This window comes from Topomyia yanbarensis, chromosome 2 (assembly GCF_030247195.1).
Source record: "Topomyia yanbarensis strain Yona2022 chromosome 2, ASM3024719v1, whole genome shotgun sequence".
NCBI classification, from domain to species: domain Eukaryota; kingdom Metazoa; phylum Arthropoda; class Insecta; order Diptera; family Culicidae; genus Topomyia; species Topomyia yanbarensis.
This window is the reverse complement of record NC_080671.1, coordinates 284,178,195-284,203,508: the sequence shown is the minus strand read 5'-3', so window position 1 is coordinate 284,203,508 and position 25,314 is coordinate 284,178,195. Positions and strand designations below refer to the sequence as shown.

The 25,314-nt window shown below is 34.5% G+C and overlaps 1 protein-coding gene and 1 pseudogene across 1 annotated transcript in view; both read left to right on the top strand.

Moving 5' to 3' along the window:
* The window catches only part of LOC131683211 (dromyosuppressin), a 567,416-nt gene that overhangs the window by 122,505 nt on the left and 419,597 nt on the right, over positions 1–25,314 (top strand). The window lies entirely within an intron of this gene.
* Positions 22,643–23,327, top strand: LOC131683209 (cytochrome c oxidase subunit 2-like; annotated as a pseudogene).

Genomic DNA, 25,314 nt, shown 5'->3' with positions numbered 1-25,314 from the left:
TTCGATCTACATATTGGGGACATGTTATCGAAAAGCATCTATCTTCTGTTATAAAATAAACAATGATCCACGTCGTCGGGTAACTTTCGTTTGCACACCAACCAAGCATGGATAAAATTTTTAATCCGCAGCGGCTCAAGTATGATTTTTCTAAATATGATTTGATATACGGCAAAATTAACATATCTCCTGAACGGTGGTTCGTATCTCGGTGATGTAAGCGGTGGAAATGTTCCTTATAAAATTCTCAACAAATGTATGTAAATAAAAAGTAGTACTTGCATAGGAAATATAAGAGCAATTCGAAAATCAAAGTTTTGCCGGTACACCATTCGAACAAAACACCAAATTTCGCAACTTAAAAAATACTAAAATGTAGCTTAGACGATGCTCGAGTTTTGTATGTTTTCCTTATTTCGAAATTTTTTACCGACGATTTTTAAAAAATCGGCAAAGCCCCGCGCAATTCCATTAAGTTTCCCCTTAAGGAGGTCTTCTACTCGCGAGGCCTATAATTGAGCACTTTTTGAGAATAAATTGTAAAGCAACTACTCAATAGATTTAGAAATTTTTTTTTTATTTCGAAGGTACGTGTTTTGACTTTTCAATTTTGCTTTTGAAGAAGAAAAGAAAAATCTCTCGCGACCTTGAAACTTCATTGACGACATTGATGTTGAAACTGCATGGGTCCCGCGTAAGTAAGGTTGTGGAAAATTGGGTAATCTGTCATGTTGGCTATGTTTAAACGAGAGGGATTTCCCTTATTTTATAATTTGTAAAAGTTATGTAACGATTTGGGAAAATTTCCAATATTTACGTTATCTTTTGGCCTATTATATTATATTATATTATATTATATTATATTATATTATATTATATTATATTATATTATATTATATTATATTATATTATATTATATTATATTATATTATATTATATTATATTATATTATATTATATTATATTATATTATATTATATTATATTATATTATATTATATTATATTATATTATATTATATTATATTATATTATATTATATTATATTATATTATATTATATTATATTATATTATATTATATTATATTATATTATATTATATTATATTATATTATATTATATTATATTATATTATATTATATTATATTATATTATATTATATTATATTATATTATATTATATTATGTATTATATTTCCTGATTATACATCATATTATTATGATTTAATCTGTTCCACAATATTCCGCCACGTCACTCGGTAAGTTTCTGCTTGTTTCCAACCTCTGGCCCGATACTCGCTGGGTTCTGCTCCACTTGGTCTAGCCACCGGAAACGCTGCGCTCCTCTCCGTCTTGTACCTGCCGGGTACATGGTTCTTCCTTCTCCTCCACACGCCATAACTAGTGCTAATTTGGGTACTAGTTTAGATACATCGTTTAACTAGACAACCGGATAGTGCTAGTTACTGACCAGATAAATTCGGAACACAAAAAATTAAACTTTAAGTTAGGTTTTGTGCCCTTAATGCACAAAGTGGTTCAGTCCAATTTTCCCTTATGAGAATTTAAGATTGCATAATGCCAGGCGTTTGGCTCTCGAGCCAAAAGACAAGAGTTCGTTTTCGCTTTCTCGTCAGCAAACCTGAGGTATCGATGTTTCGTGTCTCGATTCAGCATCGCCCAATACCAGGGTCACTGGGTCGCTTTGTCTAGATGCCGTCGAGCTGTGGGCTATTAGAGCTCAATACTAGGTTATCAACCGTGGTATGTCGTTGACTGAAAAACTTGTGTGGATTGATAGGGGAGACGGAAATTACTACAGAGCTGCCAGTTGTGTGAGCTGGTCTGTGTTGTGCGGATTTTTGAACGCGATAGATTATTGCAGTGAATTGTGTCTGGGCAACATTTTTTTTGACATTTGTTAGTGACATCGTCAATAGGATTGTTTACATACATTTGATTAGAAGTGATCGAAACGGATGGTGTTGCCTGCCAAGTTAGTAATTTACATATTGAAAATTATTCGTATTGCGCTTGCAAATGATGTCGGAATTGTGTCCCGATCAGAAAGACATAACAGAAAGCTATCAAATTTATATCTCATGTTGATATTTATTACTCACTGTGTTATCTTTGTGATATCCCAATCAGCAAGGCAAGCTATCAAGCATCAAGATTATATCTTCCGGTGATATCATTGGACTGCTAATATGATATTAATGTACGCATATAACGATGATGTTATAAGTTATACATATGTTCTTTCACAATTATCTTTGAACGCTAACGGTAAACTGCAAAGCGGGCAAATGACCATATGGTTAAAGCTCCAATAAACAAATCAAACAATCAACTGTGAATGATTGTTACATTAGACAAATAACCGTCCATTTACTAATACGCTGAAGTCTCTTTTCATGCGTCGTTATTCAACTTTTTAAAGCAAATTTTCGAAGCTTTAGATGTAACTTGTCAGTAAGGTGTTTGACTTACTTGGTTGCATTTTGATTATAAGATTATGTACTTTCTGAGACACTCGTATGACACACAATTTCGAATATGGGGCTAATGATTTCAATGCCTTTATTCAATTTTTTTGGAATCGTAAAGTTATCAACAAGATATTTTAAAGTTTGTAATTTTCATATAAAAGTTATTTTGAAAAAGATGCAAGAAGTATCAAGCACTCCAGATGAAATAATAAAACGCGAATTGAAATAAAAAAGCATTTTAAAACTATTTGTTATGGTTTAGTCAAATGGTTATATGATTAATTTTCTTTTAATCGATTGTGCATATTACGAAAACGAATTTTCAGAGCTTAAAAACTTTCTGATGTATACTGATTTCTACAATATCGTTATGTATTTTGAGGATCTTCGAGGATCTTCAGTCCGATTTTTCCAACTTATGCGGGTTTTTCATGAACAATTAAAATTGGCCAGTTTGTGCGTTCTCCGAACTACCAAAGCGTTGCATTTTTTTAAACTTCGCATAAAAATGTTTGAGTTACTTGATTGTTTTCATTCCACGTAAGATAAGTTTGAAATTTTACGGTTGAACTGACAATTGCTTTGAATGCCCAATGTTCTAATGTTTCTGTTGTATTCGATGGTTTTCGTTCCTTTTAAAAAAATCATCGAGCTAGCAAATTTTCGTAATAGTCAAGATATTTGATTCATTTTGTAGAAAGTTAAAACAAAATAAGGCGACTTGTTCAAATTGTTGAAATATTAATATTTGTTAGAATGCTGCATAAAGCTGGCCTAGAAATCTCTGATTATATATTTAAATGAATTTTAAATAATGCTTGAAGTAGCTAAAAACTTTAATGTAAAAATATTGAATAATTCCCCTTAAAATAAAATAAAATTTAGAATGGAAAATATATTTTAGAAAAACATGAAATATTCTAAAATTCGTCACACCGAAGAATCTTCAACCATTTCTCAAATTTTCTGATTATCTGTTATAATATCCGCAGTTGATAGATTGCATTTGTATTTCTGGGAATTATTAGGTTGCGATAATTGTACTGGCTTCATCTTCCCCATATTAAAAGTGCTAATAACAAAACCTCTTGAAATTTCAAAAAGCAATCCTCAAAGTTATGGTATTTGTTTATTTGAATCTATTCGGAATCATAAATAACATTTACCGTATTCTCCGTTAAATAATGTACGTAAATTATCCACTCAATGTTACCACATGGCATCGACATTATTAGTAGAAATCGTGTAAAACATGTTAACGTACAAGAGAAGCGCCGATGTGCACTATTCAGAATCTAAAAATAGCCACTTTCCTAATCTGCAAAGATACCATAAAGCTATTCAGTCTATCGTAATATAAACAGCTGTAGTAGTGAGTAACACTGCATGAAAACAAAGCGTATGACATAAAGAAAACAAACAGTCCTTAGGCTTTGGCAAAGTTCAATGTGTGCGTTCTGGAAACAAGATGCATCTATAATCGTTGTGGTCTTGACGGATACGAGGAATATTATGCTAAAATTAAACATCAGTCGAAAGCAACGTTTTTGGTTCATGCAGGAAACATCCACATAAAACTCAGAATACCCAGGTTCAAATCGCTATAATCCACAAATAACCATCAGCGTGTCATATATTCGTAATAACCAATCAGCCAGCAGGTATGCAATCATTTGACCAAACTATAAAAAGCTTTTGCTACATGAAGCTTTTTGCTGCCAAACGAAAACGCCTTAATGTATGCTATATTTTTCTATTCTATTCTATTTCTTGATCTGCACGCTAAATTTGTTGATACTATACAATAGGTAATACAAGCTATATTGGTCGTGGGAGAACCTAACAAAATTTGTTATAATTCTGATAGAAGCCTATCACAGGTTGTCATATTTTTGATATATACTAGAAGAATTTCTGTTATGTTTTCTGTTATTTTACCAACTAACGAGACCAGAGTTATTACACAACTTGTTATCATAACAAAGTAACACAGTCTGTAATAATTTTGCTATTTCTTTCTGATCGGGGTAAAATCGATCCTACTATGGGAAATTGAATCATCTTTGTGTTTAAATGTGTGTTATATGTTTAGGTTTTTTCTCGATAATAGCGAATGCCTGTGTTTTTACTGCCAATTTCATGCCTGATTGGGTCAATTAAATATGATCTTTAGAAACTCGAATATAGTGGGGTGTATTAGGTTTGTATTAGGTTCTACTACGAATCTTTGACGGAAAATTCATTAAAGCTGTGCAGTCATAATCTGGCTTCCAGGGGTTACGGAATCAGAAATTCAAATCCGAGACAAAAAAAAAACAAATGCTCCCATCATTATCTATGGGAGGATGTAACAGTGCCGTGAATGTTAGGGGCGTAGTGTTCAGTTGTAAATTTTCTAAGGGGTTTGAATGGATACTCTGGCACAATGTGGCGCGACAGCAATTTTTAGGAAGCGAATTGGCCTTAGCCTCCCCTTTAGTGTGATTACGGGTGGTTGTTTATGCATTATTATTGCACTTGGCTTGGGGATCGTTCTTTAATTAGTGGAATAAGTTAAATCTGTGCCAAGGAGAAATTATTAGGTACATGCAGCTTATTGCGGATTTTGACGTAGGACTACGTCTTTGTTTTCGATATGGGGGTGCACTCTGCAAATTCTACAAAAATGGTATGTAACGAAAAGTGGTCCAATTTTAAACGCATATAATTCAGCCATCTCACGATAAATTTTCAAATTTTTTGCACAAATCGCTCCGAAATACTTCTAAGAATAGATTCCAATAGATAAACCCAAGTATTTTTGATATAGCATTAAAAAATTAAATAACATACAACCTTGTCAAAATATCGCGCATTAACACACAGAAGATAGCGCTTCCCAAGCCCTGTACGACAGATTGGTGTACCTAGCGCGCTACGCTTCTATGAATGGCGTCATCATCGACTATTTAAAGAACGGACTTGGCCAGACACGCTCAGTTCCCTGTTGAACGGCTGGCGAAGCAGATCACTGCGCTGTGTTTTTTACAGCCAGTGTAGCTGAGTTAGAAGTCCGTTACACTGGCTGTGGAGGGACGCTACACTGTGTCGTCCAACAGGCGACCGCTCCAACTGCTTCCTAAATGCCGCTGTAATGTTGCCAGTAAATTTTTGGTTTAACTAGCACATGTATTTGCTATTTGCACTAGAAATTAAGTAATGTAGTGGTAGTAATAAGCTTCCCATTTTGGTTTAAACGCAAGGACAGTTTTTAAAACAGGATTTGATTAATTAGTTTAGCTCATCCCAGCAATTTTATCAATTCTGTAATTTAAAAGGAATTTTACGGAACTTGGTGAATTTGGCCCCACTTGCAACTGGTATAATCAACCTGCACAAAGTGTTGCATAACGCAGGGCTGTTTTTGGAACAAAATGTGTTATCATTCAGCCCTTCGCTATGCAAAATTACGATATTATGACAGATGGGCTAAGCGCGGCCGTTCCTTTCAATCGGGAATGGCCGCTTTGAATTTTGGTGAAATGCGCTAATAGTATCGTGGTGGTACTAGTTGTCTCTTTCGCTCTACCCATCATCATCAGCGTTGACTCATTTTGCATTGTGCGCTTGGGTTCAATGTTTGGGGCGAATGTTGGTAGGTAGGGGAACTGGCGGTAAAATGAACACGTTAAGCAAAGTCATTATTTTCTAACTAATAAGTGAATGTGATATTACAATCACCTTATATGTTTCTTGTTCGTCATGTTTTGTACATATCTGGTAAAAATACTTCGTCATAAACACATTTTTTCAAACATGATTCTTGATTTCTTACCATGTCCAAAAATGAGACATGTTTATAGCGAGTGAGTAAATTGAACATGTGGCGGTGGTAAAATGAACAGCTTCTGGTGACTTGCAAAATGTCCTGTATGTATGCAATGCGCAGCGTTGGAAAGCATTTTGCCGATCAATGCCAATATCCCAACAAATCATGAGCTTTGCATACCCATAGGGCATTTTGCAGGCAAACAAAAATGTCACGGAAGAATTGAATTTTCATGACGTAATATTAACCATTTTACAATCCTGTGGCATCGAAACACATCCACAAACTTAGGGTTATCCAAGGGTGTTTGAACTTTAAGGATCTGTTTGAGAGCAACTAGAAAGCTTGGTCTATACGTGAGATGTGATTATATTGTCTAAAATTTGATTTTTCTTCACCGGTCCGGGTGTTTGTCCCCACACACTAAGTACTAAGAAAATAAATATTTTACATTAAGTAGTATAGTCCTACGTCTACAGTTCGTGCAACCCCATAGGGCTGCCCCTTGTAGTTTTTTTCATAAAACGTTTATTTGACACGGCATTTGCAAAAGCTTTTTTAAGCCGGGGTTTTTTTTACATAACATGTTACAAAAGTTCTTAAGAATTTTATTGCGGATATCCTGGTGCCAGATAATTCTTTGTCTTAAACAACACTTTGATTGTTTCAGCCTTTTCTCTGTATTAATATGAATAGGGACTTTAACGTTAGATTATAATCATAGACCAAACTAGGAAATACTTTCGTTGATTTATAACATCTCGAGATATCATAGCTCTTTGTCTGTATAACGTGTTGTCACTCGGTAGTTTGCAACCCAAAAATACATCATAGAGAAGGAATAGCGAAATTAGTCTAAATAATGTCGAAATAAATAGTGATCCGGCCCATTGCGCAGATAAGATTAGCTTTTCTAGGCAATACTCCCACGGTTGGCTGTGTGGAATTGAAATTGCTTTTGTTTAGAAAACATAGGATACTCTCGGTAGCCGGCTACCCAGAGTTTAAAAATAACCAAAACTAAATTACTACCTAAGAAAATATGCTTTACAGGTCGCTTGCTTGGAGCGAATCCTAGACCCTATTCTCTTCCAAACCACCAACTCCGCGACACCTAATGAAGAGTCCGATGAATCTTCTGTATAAGATTCCTCATTTTATTCAAACGATCGCCGGGTAAAATCAGTACCGACACGATAGAAACCACGAAAAATTTGTCGCGTGATTGAATTTTATTAAAAAATATAAGCAGTGCTCCTTATAGCCGGCTATCCGGAGTTCAAGTTGCTTATTTTGCTAATCGTATTAATACAACAAATGATAAAATTTCCCAAATTCTCGGCAGCCGGCTGCCCAGAGCAATTATTACATGATAACGCTATTGGCACATTTACTAACAACTCTCCCCTTCCCGTGATACATGTGGAGATGCAGAGGATTCCTCGGTCTCTAGTAGCAACATGTATCGGACTAACATTCCTTCCTTTCCCAGAAGATCTGCATTCGGACGTGGCCGGCGTCGGTATTGATCAGCATGCAGGGATCAGAATAGATTGTACAATGTGGCTCATCATGTTATTCCCAAGCATGTTGTTCCAATGAACATTTTGCAACCTAATTTGGTTCTGGTCAATAACGGAGTAGCAACTACGGGCGATCTCTTATGCTTATGCTTTCTCGTCAGCAAACCTGAGCTTCTGTATTTGCTTCCCGGGACATCACTCGGGACAAATCAGTTGCTTTGAACGTTCACATGTGTCGTGTGAACTGTTTGGAATTTTTTGTGTGTCTAACTAGTGCTGATTTGGGTACTAGTTTAGATACATCGTCTAACTGGACACCCAGATGGTGCTAGTTAGTTACGAGATGAATTCGAAACACAAAACATAAAACTGAATTTAAGTTAAGTTTTGTGCCCTTAATGCACAAAGTGATTTAATCCAATTTTCCCTTATGGGAATTTAAGATTGCATAGATGAACTCGTCAACCACCTCGAACTCGTCGCCGTCGATCGTAATACTACTGCCCAAGCGTTCCCTATCGTGATCGGTTCCGCCAGCCAGCATGGACTTCGTCTTAGACCAATTTATCTTCAGTCCTACTCGTGCTGCTTCGCGCTTCAGTCAGGTATACAGATCTGCTACCCTCTCCTTGCTTCTACCGATTATAATGATACCGATCTTTGGCCTATTAGTGGCCATAAATGGAACATTTTGCAAATCCCTCTCGACCACACATATCGGTATGTTTTCTGAACAATTGGTGAAAAAATTATTGAAATCGGCCTAGTACTGCGTTCAGAACGAGTTATACGTTCGGTGTCGAGTCGAGTAGCACATTTTTCAGCATCAGTCCCCAAGGTAATTCCTATCACCTCCATAGCTTGTAAGATCGACGAAAATCCTTGGTTGAAGATAGTGACTGCCAAATGCCCGCCTGCCAGAATTCGTGCATGTGCTTTTGCTCTAAGGCCCAGATTCCGCTATTCAAAGACTCATTGATGTTTTGGATGTGAGCTCCTAAACATCTTTCTAATAAATCATTAGATGATAGACTCTCGTAAATCCTGACATGTTCGAAAGTTTCTAAAGTTCCTTTTACTTCTGCCTTACGCCACTTGCACCAACTGTTCTTGCCGGTTGAACACTTTGAGTGTTGGGGATTTTCGTTCCATGACGAGCAGTGTTCAAGGGAAGCCCAGATTACATTTCGCATATGTTCTACAGAATGTGAGTTTCTCTGAATCGCCAGACCATAAAATTTTGTTAGCTCGCTGATTGATTTGAACGACAACTTTCCCTTTCCTTTCCCACCGATACCTTTGTTTTCTTTCTTCAGTTTTCGTGATCTCGTTCCCATATGCTTCTCAACATGCCCGATGAATTCTTTCTTCCGTACGATAATCTCGTCCCCAAAATAAAACAAAAAACCATTCACAGACGCTCACATATACATACACCGTCAAGAATGGACCGGTGAATTCTTTAAACAATGATTTTTCCATAGACAAGCGCCATCGTGGTGCGCTCAGTATCTCAGAAACGGCTGGAGATGGGTACCTTTCGGTTCCCAGAAACATGCCAAGGAATATGATTTTCACCAAATCCTTTCGGTGGCGTATTATCAGATACATATAGATTGAAATTAAACAAAAAAAGCGATTTTTTTGAAACCATGAGAATAGAAGACCCCCTTAAGCCCCATCTATTTCTCGGCGAATTCTTAGCCGATTTTTAAAAACTAAAAACTTTTAATGCTAGGCAGCCATTTTGTCCTAGCTAACATCTGCCTTTGTTATAATCAAAACAACCCAATGCTATTGCACGGCCGACGTGGGCCTAGAGCCGGCTAGGCCCACATATGTTGACTACTGTCAAAGTCTGTATATCTCCATAGCGGATGACAGGAGTGACACCCCCGTGGTTATGACATTTGGTTGCAGAGTTGCCGGTTGGTTATTAAGGTTACACTTGAATGGCCCATATAAACTGTTACAACCGTAATACCTTAGAGGCTAAAAATATGTTGAAATAATCACTAAATGAATTTGTGGCGCATTTGGCACCATTGCTATAATTAGATCATGTTCAACTCAATCACACAATTTCCAATATTTACGTTATTTTTTGGCCTATTATATTATGTATGTATTATTTTCCTTTCTCATATAAAGAAAGGCTATGCAATTATTGTAAAAATCGACTTTTTATCGGAGGCCCGGAGGACCTTTCGGAGACCATTCGATTCAGTTCGTCGAGATCGGCAAATGTCTGTGTGTGTATGTATATTAGGGTGACAATAAAACGACCATTTTTGAAATCACTAATCTACATCTCCTAGCGTCGTTCCAAATCATGAAAAAATTACACTGTCCAAATTTAAACGCAATCGGTTAACCCTAACCCCTCCCCCAAAGAGCTAAAAGTTTGTATAGGATTTTTGGCCAAAATGTATGGGGAAACACTCGCAGTTCACAAAATCGCCGCTAGCGGTCGCTGTAAACTTCCGATCACTGACCTAGGAAGAAGTTAAGCTTTTGAAGATATGCTGAACAAGTTTATCGAAGACTGCAAGACAATCCAACCAACCGTTAAAGAGTTATTAACGTTTAAAGTTGGATGCTGCTGCTTAACATTCGCGAAGGGCGTACTCCGCTTATCTCATGTATGTGAACCACGAGTAAAGGCGGGACAAAGTTAGGAAAAACTCATATATCTCTGAAACGATAAGAGATAGAAAGTTATGATGTTCCACAAAGTTGTAGAGGAATAAAAGGACTTTTTGGTTTCACTAGAAAGTTTCAGGATTTTTTCGCAAGGTGGCGATAGTGAGTCAAGCAATTTAAAGGGAATACTCCTATCTGTACAACGGTAAGAGATGGAGCATTTGGATGTTCTACAAAGTTGTAGATCAGCAAAAAATATTTTTTTTTGTCATTTGAAAAATGCAGAATTCTATCACATGGTGGCGCCAGTGATCAAAATTAATTCAAGGTAATACTCCTAGCCTAAAATTGGAATAAGGACGCATATATACTGTGTGTATGAAGCTTAAGGGGTTACATACCTTTTTTTATTTTTCAAAAAATCATTTTTTTTATTACTTTATCTGAAAGTACAACTCCTTGAGAATATTTTTCCAAATTTTTATAGAGATCCGAGAAATAGATCGAAAGTTACAGCGCTTCCAAGGGTGCTTCGTCTACCAAGCGCAGTGGTAATTGTAAACTCGATTATTTCGAAATACCGATTTAAAAAAATGGTTTTCCCGTGATCACGATTCCTGAAATACCACTCAACCGAAAATAAAGACATTTTTTTTAAATTGATCGTAATTAATTTTTCTCATACCTTAACAATTCCTTTTTTATGTTTGTTTTGTAGATGAGAATTTTTTAATACAACTTTAAAAGCCTAAAACAGCGATTTATTAGGAAAAACGTTCACGAATGCAGGAAAAATGTTGAAATGTAGTCTCCGGTTATTCAACTAGGTCGACTAATAGAAACCGACTAAAATTACAATTATTTTGTTCAAGATGTGTGGTTCGGTGCACGAAAATAGCGGTAACCAATCACGAACTGGTTTTAGTTGGGTGTTGTAAAATCCGTTTTTTCGGCTCGGTGCATGAAGATAGCAGTAAAGAATCACGAACTGGTTACGGGCGGGTGTTTAAAATCCGGTTTTTCGTCGTGCATGCTACTCTCTAACTATCAGAAATGAAAATAAATTCCTCTGCTAGTAGTAGGTAACGACACAAATCGATTCATCCACCATCCGTGTACAGTTCACAAATATTTTTTCCCGGTATTGTACAGCCCTTGGAGAACCCTGTACGCTCTAAACAGCTCTACACAAAAAAATGAAATAAAACTGTAGCGGACCTACATTTAAAATTTCTCATCATTTCAGTGTCCGGTTGGTGCATCATATTGAAGGCTCTGACCGAGATGAGCTGAAACTTTCCATTTCCAAGTAGTTTTTTTTCGAAAGATTTTTCAAAACAGGTTTTCGTTACTAATGCATGTCATACATACCTCAAAATTTTATACAACATTGTTGAACTTATTTTCGACAAATTCCGAAAATTGATTAATTCCATGCAGTATGATATGAAAAGATATGAGCGTTCCAAACCTTACACGACTTTTATCCCGAAATTTTGAAAAGGGCCCGTATATTGAATGATAAGTCGATAGCCACGACAAAAACGGAACAGCACACTGTTGAGCTACTTAGTACTTTGGAATGGACAGGGCTCCAGAATGTAAATTTAGCAGGAATTTTATCTTTTTGCTAAAATTAAATGATTTAGCCTTACAATATGTTTGGCAAAGTTGTTGTACTTTACAAGCCCTTTATTTTGCTTTAAACAGAAGCTAGGGTGGTTCTAACTTTAGCAATATTTAAAATGAAACTTTTGAACGGTTCGAGATAGAGCTTGACTATTATCGATGAAGTTGTAGAACAACACATTTTAGCCAAATTTGCTGAAGACACGCAAGCTCTAGCTTTTATACTTTCCATTGCCCGACAAATCCAAATGTAAGCTGTAAGGTGTTCCTTAAAAACGGTTTTATTTTTATAAAAAGTTTTCATTTTACACTAAAGTACCAAAAGTAAAGTGGACAAGGGTACAGGATTATTTTAAGGTGCACAATTTTCTTTAAAACTCCAACTACCAAATTTTTTTCGTTTGAAAGGTATGAGAACTTCTTTATAAAAAATATAACTTTCTCATATAGCATTATCTTCGATTAGGACACTTAACATTAAATACCGTTATTGTCCTATGATATAGCATGCTTTGTAGTATAGATCGCAATAAATAGCAAACACAATATTTTTTACGTCGCAATATTTACTCATAAAAGAGTTTATTTTTAGTAAAAAGTATATATAACTTTCTAACGAAAGATGCTAGAGGTTCGGTACATTGAGACAAAATGCTCTCCTTCAAAATATCTGAAAGTTTTTCTTACGTGATACTTATGAAAAATTAAAACTGCAAAAGTTATATAAAGAAAACCATTTGTTAACCTTCCGGAAGTCGCGCTAGTGCACTGAGTGCACGCTGCTCTGAAAATCTAGCGAAATCGTCTTAGGACAGCAGCGGCTGCTCGTTCAGTGGACCATAAGCGCGACTTCCGGAAGGTTAAGAAACATGAAAAAATAAAATGAAAAATACACGACATAGAGTTCCAGTGTCTTCGACCAAGTTTTTTAAAATTTTATTTTCTGCGAAGCTCTATCTCGAACCATTTAAAAGTTAATTTTAAGATTTTAAAAAATTAGAACCACCCACATCAAAACGCTAGGTTCTATTACTCAAAAGATATAAGAACTTATAATATCAAAAATAGAATTTTTGTAATCAACTTTATGAACTTTTAGAATAGAACGTTTTCGTTATTTTTTGCTCAATTATAACTCTAGTAATGACCTTAGTTATACTTGAAAAAGAATTATTATTTGTTTGCCCCAATGAGTGATATTGTTATTGTTGGCGAAAAAGTGCTCATAACACATCAGCAAAAATAGTTAGATATAATAGTTGCCATGAAACAGATATAAATAGTTGCCATGAAACAAGCTATTTTCCTTAAAACAATCTTAAAGTTGTCGGTAGACTACTTCACTTTTAAATCAATACCGCAAAAGTTATTTGACCAAAACAGTTTTTCTGATAAACACTAAGAAACACCCCAACCTTAAATTTTAAAATAAAAGTATAAGTTGTAAAATGAAAAGTATGATAGGTATAGCTCACATGTCTTCAGCAAACTTTTCCAAGATTTGTCGTTCTACAACTTCGCTGAAGGTTATTTGGCTCTAGCTAGAATAATTAAAAAGTTATTTTTTTTATCTTGGTACAATTACCCTATCTGTTTTTTAACAAAAAGAAGAGGCCCACAAGCTACGAAAACTTCTCCAAAGACTTATTAAGGCTAAGTTGTTTAGTTTTAGAAAAATCTCAAAATTCTTGCTAAATTTACATTCTGGACCACTGTGGAATGGTAATCCTTATTTCTATGACCTCACATGGACTACAATTCCAAAGTATTGATTTGAATTGTTCAGTTTGGAAGTTTTGTGTGGTATCAGATACGACGAAAAATTGACCATCGGGTCTTTAAATGGGCGTAGTATCCTTTGCCTACTACCAAAATATCAGTCCTCTACTCGTATAACCAATATCATTTGAATTGGGTTCGCAGCACATGACACGTCTTGAGGCGACCAACGAGCACCGACGACAACAACATACACTATATTCCTCCGGCGATAGCGAGCAACATGAGCGATGAACCGCATAAAATACCCAGCTGTCGAGACGATCCACCCATGCTAAAAGATCTGCAAAAGCAAAATTCAAATATCTGGTGAAGTGGTGATCTGTTGATCTGGTGGGCAGGTAGCACAATTGGCATGCACGCTTTGCTTATTTGCAAAAAAGGGTATGCTGAATTTAATAGAAGCACAGCGCGAATTGGATTGTAGCCTACTTATGTATTTATCCCAGGCTGGCAATATTCTAGTACAATATAATACTTAAGCCCTGTAGTCCGCGTAAGAAAACAGAATATATTTCGAGCAGCCTATTTCTAAGCTATAAGTGAGGCCAGATTTGATGAAAAAGTCACTAATTGGCATTCGAATGATCCTAGTAGTTCTCACCTATCACCAAATTATCAGCTCTGTAATCGTGTAACCAATACCAGTCTAACTGGATTCACAGCGCATTGTGTACGCTTCTTCTGCGAGAGGTAATAAACATTTTGTCATGATTTGGAACGACGCTAGGGGATGTAGATTAGTGATTTCAAAAATGGTCGTTTTATTGTCACCCTAGTGCTCACCCTATCACCTGGTTCACTCTGAATCGTGCCACTCTATTGTACCTCTGTCACTCCCCCTGGCATCCCAGGTGGAACATTTTTCTTAGGCCCCACTTCTGACATACCATGCGAGGCTGACTTGTGTGCTCACCTTTTTCATTCCTTGCTAGGCTTAGTCCACTTATACGCCTATACACTCACTCTTCTGTCTTGCTTCGGGGTGGCTGGGTTTACCCCTTACGCGGTTGCCAGTCGCTGCGCCAAACCTGCCTCGGCATGAACAGACCATTCACTCTCTTTTTTGCGCTTAGCCTTTTTCGCTCCAGCTAACCAATCACTAGTTAGCCGTGCCCATCGTCTGTTGCTCGGTTCGCCAGATTACATGTAGCCTACAGGCAATCTGGATGGTAGCAGCAGAGACTGCGTTTCACTTCTCCACCGATTGACACATCCGCTGAATAAAGGTATCAGGGGTTGTGTCCCAGCCACAGACGTCAAGCATTGCTCTTCTTTCGACGTCGAACCGATGACATACGAACAGTATGTGTTCGGCAGTTTCGTCTACACCTGGGCAGTCCGGGCAGACTGGGACCTCCGCGTGCCCGAACCTGTGGAGGTACTGTCGGAAACAGCCATGGCCTGACAGGAATTGTGTCAGGTGGAAGTGAACTTCCCCATAGGGTCTTCCCACCCAGCTCGATATGCTAGGTATCAGCCGGTGGGTCCACCTACCTTTCGAGGAGTTGTCCCACTCACGCTGCCATCTGGCGACCGAGGTCACCCTGGTGCGCTCGCGGGCTCCTCTATTTCCACGTAGCTCGAAACACTCCTCATCTTCCCGAATGACCAGCCCGACTGGCATCATGCTCGCTATCACGCAGGATGCATCGTGTGATACCGTGCGGTAGGCAGATATCACTCTGAGGCACATCACGCGGTAGGTGCTCTCCAGTTTCTGTAGGTAACTGGTTACCCTCAGTGCTCTTGACCATGACAGGCCGCCGTACTTGAGGATAGATACGGCAACGCCTGCCAGTAACCTACGTCTACTGGCGCACACCTTTGAGCTGTTGGACATCATTCTCGATAGAGCCGCAACAGCAGTCGACGCTCCCTTGCATGTATAGTCGACATGGCTGCAGAAGGTCAGCTTGTCGTCTATAATGACTCCGAGAGACTTCAGACTTCGCTGTGAAGTGATCGCGAATTCTCCCACATGGATAACTGCATGTTGTGCCGAATTGCGGTTGTTGACGATAACTACCTCCGTCTTATGACGAGCGAGCTCCAGACCTCTAACGAGAGCGTGATGGCATCCCAGCTTGCGCTGTTGAATGTGTTCTTCACGTCAAGTGTCACTAACGCACAGTATCGAATACCTCGCCTTTTCCGTTGGATCGCTATCTCGGCAGTATTTATCACTGAGTTGAGAGCGTCCACTGTGGACTTACTCTTCCGAAAGCCAAACTGGTTGCTTGACAGGCCGTCCGTACCTTCCGCGTATGGGGTTAGCCTGTTGAGGATGATCCTCTCAAGCAGTTTGCCAGTCGTGTCGATCAGACAGATTGGTCTGTACGCCGATGGGTCGCTTGGCAGCTTCCCAGGCTTCGGCAACAGCACCAATTTCTGCCTTTTACATCTATCGGGGTAACGGCACTCGTCAAGGCATCTCTGCATAGCTAGTCTGAACATGTTCGGGTTCGCTATGATCGCTGCCTTGAGAGCGTTGTTTGGAACTCCATCCGGTGCTGGAGCTTTGTTCATTGCTAGGGATTTAGCCACTCCGAGTAGTTCTTCATTCGTCACTAGAGCCACTATTTCGACCGTGCCCGCACTGTCTCGTAGTGCAGGTGGCCAGGGGCTTGTGGCTCGAGACGGGAAGAGTACTTCGATAATCGTTGCCAATTAAAGCTATTAAAGGCAATTTAAAGGGAATACTCCTATCTGTACAACGGTAAGAGATGGAGCATTTGGATGTTCTACAAAGTTGTAGATCAGCAAAAAAAATATTTTTTTTTGTCATTTGAAAAATGCAGAATTCTATCACATGGTGGCGCCAGTGATCAAAATTAATTCAAGGTAATACTCCTAGCCTAAAATTGGAATAAGGACGCATATATACTGTGTGTATGAAGCTTAAGGGGTTACATACCTTTTTTTATTTTTCAAAAAATCATTTTTTTTATTACTTTATCTGAAAGTACAACTCCTTGAGAATATTTTTCCAAATTTTTATAGAGATCCGAGAAATAGATCGAAAGTTACAGCGCTTCCAAGGGTGCTTCGTCTACCAAGCGCAGTGGTAATTGTAAACTCGATTATTTCGAAATACCGATTTAAAAAAATGGTTTTCCCGTGATCACGATTCCTGAAATACCACTCAACCGAAAATAAAGACATTTTTTTTAAATTGATCGTAATTAATTTTTCTCATACCTTAACAATTCCTTTTTGTTTGTTTTGTAGATGAGAATTTTTTAATACAACTTTAAAAGCCTAAAACAGCGATTTATTAGGAAAAACGTTCACGAATGCAGGAAAAATGTTGAAATGTAGTCTCCGGTTATTCAACTAGGTCGACTAATAGAAACCGACTAAAATTACAATTATTTTGTTCAAGATGTGTGGTTCGGTGCACGAAAATAGCGGTAACCAATCACGAACTGGTTTTAGTTGGGTGTTGTAAAATCCGTTTTTTCGGCTCGGTGCATGAAGATAGCAGTAAAGAATTACGAACTGGTTACGGGCGGGTGTTTAAAATCCGGTTTTTCGTCGTGCATGCTACTCTCTAACTATCAGAAATGAAAATAAATTCCTCTGCTAGTAGTAGGTAACGACACAAATCGATTCATCCACCATCCGTGTACAGTTCACAAATATTTTTTCCCGGTATTGTACAGCCCTTGGAGAACCCTGTACGCTCTAAACAGCTCTACACAAAAAAATGAAATAAAACTGTAGCGGACCTACATTTAAAATTTCTCATCATTTCAGTGTCCGGTTGGTGCATCATATTGAAGGCTCTGACCGAGATGAGCTGAAACTTTTCCCCATTTCCAAGTAGTTTTTTTTCGAAAGATTTTTCAAAACAGGTTTTCGTTACTAATGCATGTCATACATACCTCAAAATTTTATACAACATTGTTGAACTTATTTTCGACAAATTCCGAAAATTGATTAATTCCATGCAGTATGATATGAAAAGATATGAGCGTTCCAAACCTTACACGACTTTCATCCCGAAATTTTGAAAAGGGCCCGTATATTGAATGATAAGTCGATAGCCACGACAAAAACGGAACAGCACATCATAGTATAATGGGTTCCGCCGCGGTACAATTTTCGAAAAAGCACACTTTTATTGGCTTACTGTGGGGTCCTAGAAATAATGTCACTGTTGAGCTACTTAGTACTTTGGAATGGACAGGGCTCCAGAATGTAAATTTAGCAGGAATTTTATCTTTTTGCTAAAATTAAATGATTTAGCCTTACAATATGTTTGGCAAAGTTGTTGTACTTTACAAGCCCTTTATTTTGCTTTAAACAGAAGCTAGGGTGGTTCTAACTTTAGCAATATTTAAAATGAAACTTTTGAACGGTTCGAGATAGAGCTTGACTATTATCGATGAAGTTGTAGAACAACACATTTTAGCCAAATTTGCTGAAGACACGCAAGCTCTAGCTTTTATACTTTCCATTGCCCGACAAATCCAAATGTAAGCTGTAAGGTGTTCCTTAAAAACGGTTTTATTTTTATAAAAAGTTTTCATTTTACACTAAAGTACCAAAAGTAAAGTGGACAAGGGTACAAGATTATTTTAAGGTGCACAATTTTCTTTAAAACTCCAACTACCAAATTTTTTTCGTTTGAAAGGTATGAGAACTTCTTTATAAAAAATATAACTTTCTCATATAGCATTATCTTCGATTAGGACACTTAACATTAAATACCGTTATTGTCATATGATATAGCATGCTTTGTAGTATAGATCGCAATAAATAGCAAACACAATATTTTTTACGTCGCAATATTTACTCATAAAAGAGTTTATTTTTAGTAAAAAGTATATATAACTTTCTAACGAGAGATGCTAGAGGTTCGGTACATTGAGACAAAATGCTCTCCTTCAAAATATCTGAAAGTTTTTCTTACGTGATACTTATGAAAAATTAAAACTGCAAAAGTTATATAAAGAAAACCATTTGTTAACCTTCCGGAAGTCGCGCTAGTGCAGCTAGTCTGAACATGTTCGGGTTCGCTATGATCGCTCCCTTGAGAGCGTTGTTTGGAACTCCATCCGGTGCTGGAGCTTTGTTCATTGCTAGGGATTTAGCCACTCCGAGTAGTTCTTCATTCGTCACTAGAGCCACTATTTCGGCCGTGCCCGCACTGTCTCGTAGTGCAGGTGGCCAGGGGCTTGTGGCTCGAGACGGGAAGAGTACTTCGATAATCGTTGCCAATTAAAGCTATTAAAGGCAATTTAAAGGGAATACTCCTATCTGTACAACGGTAAGAGATGGAGCATTTGGATGTTCTACAAAGTTGTAGATCAGCAAAAAATATTTTTTTTTGTCATTTGAAAAATGCAGAATTCTATCACATGGTGGCGCCAGTGATCAAAATTAATTCAAGGTAATACTCCTAGCCTAAAATTGGAATAAGGACGCATATATACTGTGTGTATGAAGCTTAAGGGGTTACATACCTTTTTTTATTTTTCAAAAAATCATTTTTTTTATTACTTTATCTGAAAGTACAACTCCTTGAGAATATTTTTCCAATTTTTTATAGAGATCCGAGAAATAGATCGAAAGTTACAGCGCTCCCAAGGGTGCTTCGTCTACCAAGCGCAGTGGTAATTGTAAACTCGATTATTTCGAAATACCGATTTAAAAAAATGGTTTTCCCGTGATCACGATTCCTGAAATACCACTCAACCGAAAATAAAGACATTTTTTTTAAATTGATCGTAATTAATTTTTCTCATACCTTAACAATTCCTTTTTGTTTGTTTTGTAGATGAGAATTTTTTAATACAACTTTAAAAGCCTAAAACAGCGATTTATTAGGACAAACGTTCACGAATGCAGGAAAAATGTTGAAATGTAGTCTCCGGTTATTCAACTAGGTCGACTAATAGAAACCGACTAAAATTACAATTATTTTGTTCAAGATGTGTGGTTCGGTGCACGAAAATAGCGGTAACCAATCACGAACTGGTTTTAGTTGGGTGTTGTAAAATCCGTTTTTTCGGCTCGGTGCATGAAGATAGCAGTAAAGAATCACGAACTGGTTACGGGCGGGTGTTTAAAATCCGGTTTTTCGTCGTGCATGCTACTCTCTAACTATCAGAAATGAAAATAAATTCCTCTGCTAGTAGTAGGTAACGACACAAATCGATTCATCCACCATCCGTGTACAGTTCACAAATATTTTTTCCCGGTATTGTACAGCCCTTGGAGAACCCTGTACGCTCTAAACAGCTCTACACAAAAAAAATGAAATAAAACTGTAGCGGACCTACATTTAAAATTTCTCATCATTTCAGTGTCCGGTTGGTGCATCATATTGAAGGCTCTGACCGAGATGAGCTGAAACTTTTCCCCATTTCCAAGTAGTTTTTTTTCGAAAGATTTTTCAAAACAGGTTTTCGTTACTAATGCATGTCATACATACCTCAAAATTTTATACAACATTGTTGAACTTATTTTCGACAAATTCCGAAAATTGATTAATTCCATGCAGTATGATATGAAAAGATATGAGCGTTCCAAACCTCTTTACGAAAATTAATAGCTTTTTCTTCTATTAATCATTTAAGTTGAATATTACTAGCTATAATAAATAATGAATTATTATGATTAAGATATTTTTTTATTTATTCTTTTATATCAATATCAATTTTATTAATATTTAATAATTTTAAATTATTTCATTTTAACCAAATTTTTAATTTTAATATAATAAATCCATTAATTAATTTTTTTTATTTATTAATTTATTATCTCTTGGTGGATTACCTCCATTTTTAGGATTTTTACCCAAATGATTAGTTATTCAAAACCTTATTAATATAAATCAATTTTTTATTTTATTTATTATAGTTTGTTTAACATTAATTACTCTTTTTTATTATTTACTACTATCTTATAGAATTTTTATATTAAATTATAATAAAAATTCATGAATATTATTAAATTTATACTCTAATAAAAATTTAACTTTAATTTTTTGTATAAATTTTTTTTCTATTATAGGTTTAATAATTATTTCTTTAATTTATATTCTATTTTAAGAATTTAAGTTAATTAAACTTTTAGTCTTCAAAACTAATTATATTTGTTATAATCTTTTAATTCTTATTTTAATAAATTATTTTTTTTTAATTTATTAAAATTCATGCGACAATGGTTATTTTCAACAAATCATAAAGATATTGGAACATTATATTTTATTTTTGGAGCTTGATCAGGAATAGTAGGAACTTCTTTAAGAATTTTAATTCGAACAGAATTAAGTCATCCTGGTGCTTTTATTGGTAATGATCAAATTTATAATGTTATTGTTACAGCTCATGCATTTATTATAATTTTCTTTATAGTTATACCTATTATAATTGGAGGATTCGGAAATTGACTTGTTCCATTAATATTAGGAGCTCCTGATATAGCATTTCCTCGAATAAATAATATAAGTTTTTGATTATTACCACCTTCTTTAATATTACTCCTCTCAGGAAGTATAGTCGAAAATGGAGCTGGAACTGGTTGAACAGTTTATCCACCTCTTTCTTCAGGAAATGCTCATGCTGGAGCTTCAGTTGATCTTTCTATTTTTTCTCTTCATCTAGCAGGTATCTCTTCTATTTTAGGAGCTGTAAATTTTATTACAACAGTAATTAATATACGCTCTTCTGGTATTACATTAGACCGAATACCTTTATTTGTATGATCAGTAGCAATTACTGCATTATTACTTTTATTATCTCTTCCTGTATTAGCAGGAGCTATTACAATATTATTAACAGATCGAAATTTTAATACTTCATTCTTTGATCCTATTGGTGGAGGAGATCCTATTTTATATCAACATTTATTTTGATTTTTTGGACATCCAGAAGTATATATTTTAATTCTTCCCGGATTTGGAATAATTTCTCATATTATTTCACAAGAAAGAGGAAAAAAAGAAACATTTGGAACTTTAGGAATAATTTATGCCATATTAGCAATTGGATTATTAGGATTTATTGTTTGAGCTCATCATATATTTACAGTAGGTATAGATGTTGATACTCGAGCTTATTTCACTTCTGCTACTATAATTATTGCTATTCCTACAGGAATTAAAATTTTCAGTTGATTAGCTACATTACATGGAACACAATTAAATTATAATCCTGCTTTATTATGAACTTTAGGATTTGTTTTTTTATTTACAGTAGGGGGATTAACAGGAGTAATTTTTGCAAATTCTTCAATTGATATTATTCTTCATGATACTTATTATGTAGTAGCTCATTTCCACTATGTTCTTTCTATAGGAGCTGTATTTGCTATTATAGCTGGATTTATTCACTGATATCCTTTATTAACTGGATTAACTATAAATTCTTTATGATTAAAAATTCAATTTTTTATTATATTTATTGGAGTTAATTTTACTTTTTTTCCTCAACATTTTTTAGGATTAGCAGGTATACCCCGACGATATTCTGATTTTCCTGATAGATATTTAACATGAAATATTATTTCTTCATTAGGAAGATCAATTTCATTATTTGGAATTTTATTTTTTTTATTTATTATTTGAGAAAGAATAATTTCTCAACGAAATCCTTTATTCCCTATACAACTATCTTCTTCTATTGAATGATTCCACTCTATACCACCTATAGAACATACTTATCTAGAATTACCATTATTAACATCTTCTAATTTCTAATATGGCAGATTAGTGCAATGAATTTAAGCTTCATATATAAAAAATTTTTTTTTTATTAGAAAATGGCAACATGATCAAATTTAGGTTTACAAAATAGTTTATCTCCATTAATAGAACAATTAAATTTTTTCCATGATTATACAATTTTAATTTTAATTATAATTACAATATTAACTTCCTATATAATAATTATATTATTTTTCAATAAATTTAATAATCGATTTTTACTACATGGACAAACTATTGAAATTATTTGAACAATTTTACCTGCTATTATTTTAATATTTATTGCATTTCCATCTCTTCATTTATTATATTTAATAGATGAAATTAATTCTCCATTAATTACTTTAAAAACAATTGGTCATCAATGATATTGAAGTTATGAATATTCAAATTTTAATAATTTAGAATTTGATTCTTATATAATTCCTACAAATGAATTAAATAATAATAATTTTCGTCTATTAGATGTAGATAATCGTATTATTTTACCTTTTAATAATCAAATTCGAATTTTAGTTACAGCTACAGATGTACTTCATTCTTGAACAATTCCAGCTCTAGGAATTAAAATTGATGCTACTCCTGGACGATTAAATCAATCAAATTTTTTAATAAATCAACCAGGATTATTTTTTGGACAATGTTCAGAAATTTGTGGAGCTAATCATAGTTTTATACCAATTGTTATTGAAAGAATTCCAATAAATTATTTCATTAAATGAATTACTTCTAAAATTAATTCATTAGATGACTGAAAGTAAGTAATGATCTCTTAAATCATATTATAGTAAATTAACAATTACTTCTAATGAAATAAAAAATTAGTTTAAAATAAAACCTTAGTTTGTCAAACTAAAAATATTAACAAATAATATTTTTTAATTCCTCAAATAGCTCCTATTAGATGATTAATTTTATTTTTTATTTTTAGATTTACTTTAATAATTTTTAATGTAAAAAATTATTATTGTTTTTTTTATTTACCTTTAAAATTTTCACAATCTTTAATATTTAAACAACCTTCTATATCTTGAAAATGATAACAAACTTATTTTCTGTATTTGATCCTTCTACTTCAATTATAAATTTATCATTAAATTGATTAAGAACATTTTTAGGATTATTAATTATTCCTTTTTCTTTTTGATTAATACCAAATCGATTTCAAATTATTTGAAATAATTTATCTTTAACTCTTCATAAAGAATTTAAACTTCTATTAAATTCTAATATTAACAATGGAAGAACATTAATATTTATTTCACTTTTTTCTTTAATTATATTTAATAATTTTTTAGGATTATTTCCTTATATTTTTACTAGAACTAGTCATTTAACTTTAACTTTAACATTAGCTTTTCCTCTTTGATTAAGTTTTATATTATATGGATGAATTTGTCATACCCAACATATATTTACCCATTTAGTTCCTCAAGGTACTCCAGGTATTTTAATACCTTTCATAGTATGTATTGAAACTATTAGAAATGTAATTCGACCAGGAACTTTAGCTGTTCGATTAACTGCAAATATAATTGCAGGTCATCTTTTATTAACTTTATTAGGAAATACAGGCCCTATATCAACATCTTATATTATTTTATCATTAATTTTAATTACTCAAATTGCTCTATTAATTTTAGAATCAGCAGTTGCAATTATTCAATCTTATGTATTTTCTGTATTAAGAACACTTTATTCAAGTGAAACTAATTAATGACAACTCATTCAAATCATCCTTTTCATTTAGTTGATTATAGACCATGACCCTTAACTGGTGCTATTGGAACAATAACAACCGTTACAGGATTTACTCAATGATTTCACCAATATAATATATCACTATTTATTTTAGGAAATATTATTATTCTAATAACTATATATCAATGATGACGAGATATTTCACGAGAAGGTACATTTCAAGGACTTCACTCATTTTCAGTTACATTAGGATTACGATGAGTTATAATTTTATTTATTATTTCTGAAATTTTTTTTTTTTATTTCATTTTTTTGATCTTTTTTTCATAGAAGTTTATCACCAACTATTGAATTAGGTATAAACTGACCACCTATAGGAATTATTCCATTTAATCCTTTTCAAATTCCTTTATTAAATACAGCAATTTTACTTGCTTCTGGAGTTACTGTTACATGAGCACATCATAGCTTAATAGAAAATAATCATACTCAAACTACACAAAGTTTATTTTTTACAATTTTATTAGGAATTTATTTCTCAATTTTACAAGCTTATGAATATATTGAATCACCATTTACTATTGCAGACAGAACTTATGGATCAACCTTTTTTATAGCAACTGGATTTCATGGTCTTCATGTATTAATTGGAACTACATTTTTAACAGTATGTTTTTTTCGTCATATTAATAATCATTTTTCAAAAAGACATCATTTGAATTTGAAGCTGCAGCTTGATATTGACATTTTGTTGATGTAGTTTGATTATTTTTATATATTTCTATTTATTGATGAGGTAGTTAATTTATAAAGTATATATTTGTATATTTGACTTCCAATCATAAGGACTAATTTATTTTAGTATAAATAATTATATTAATTTTTATTATAAGTATCATTATTTTAATTATTACCATTATCATAATAATAATTGCAACTTTCTTATCAAAAAAAACTATTATAGATCGAGAAAAATGCTCACCATTTGAATGTGGATTTGATCCAATAAATTATTCACGATTACCTT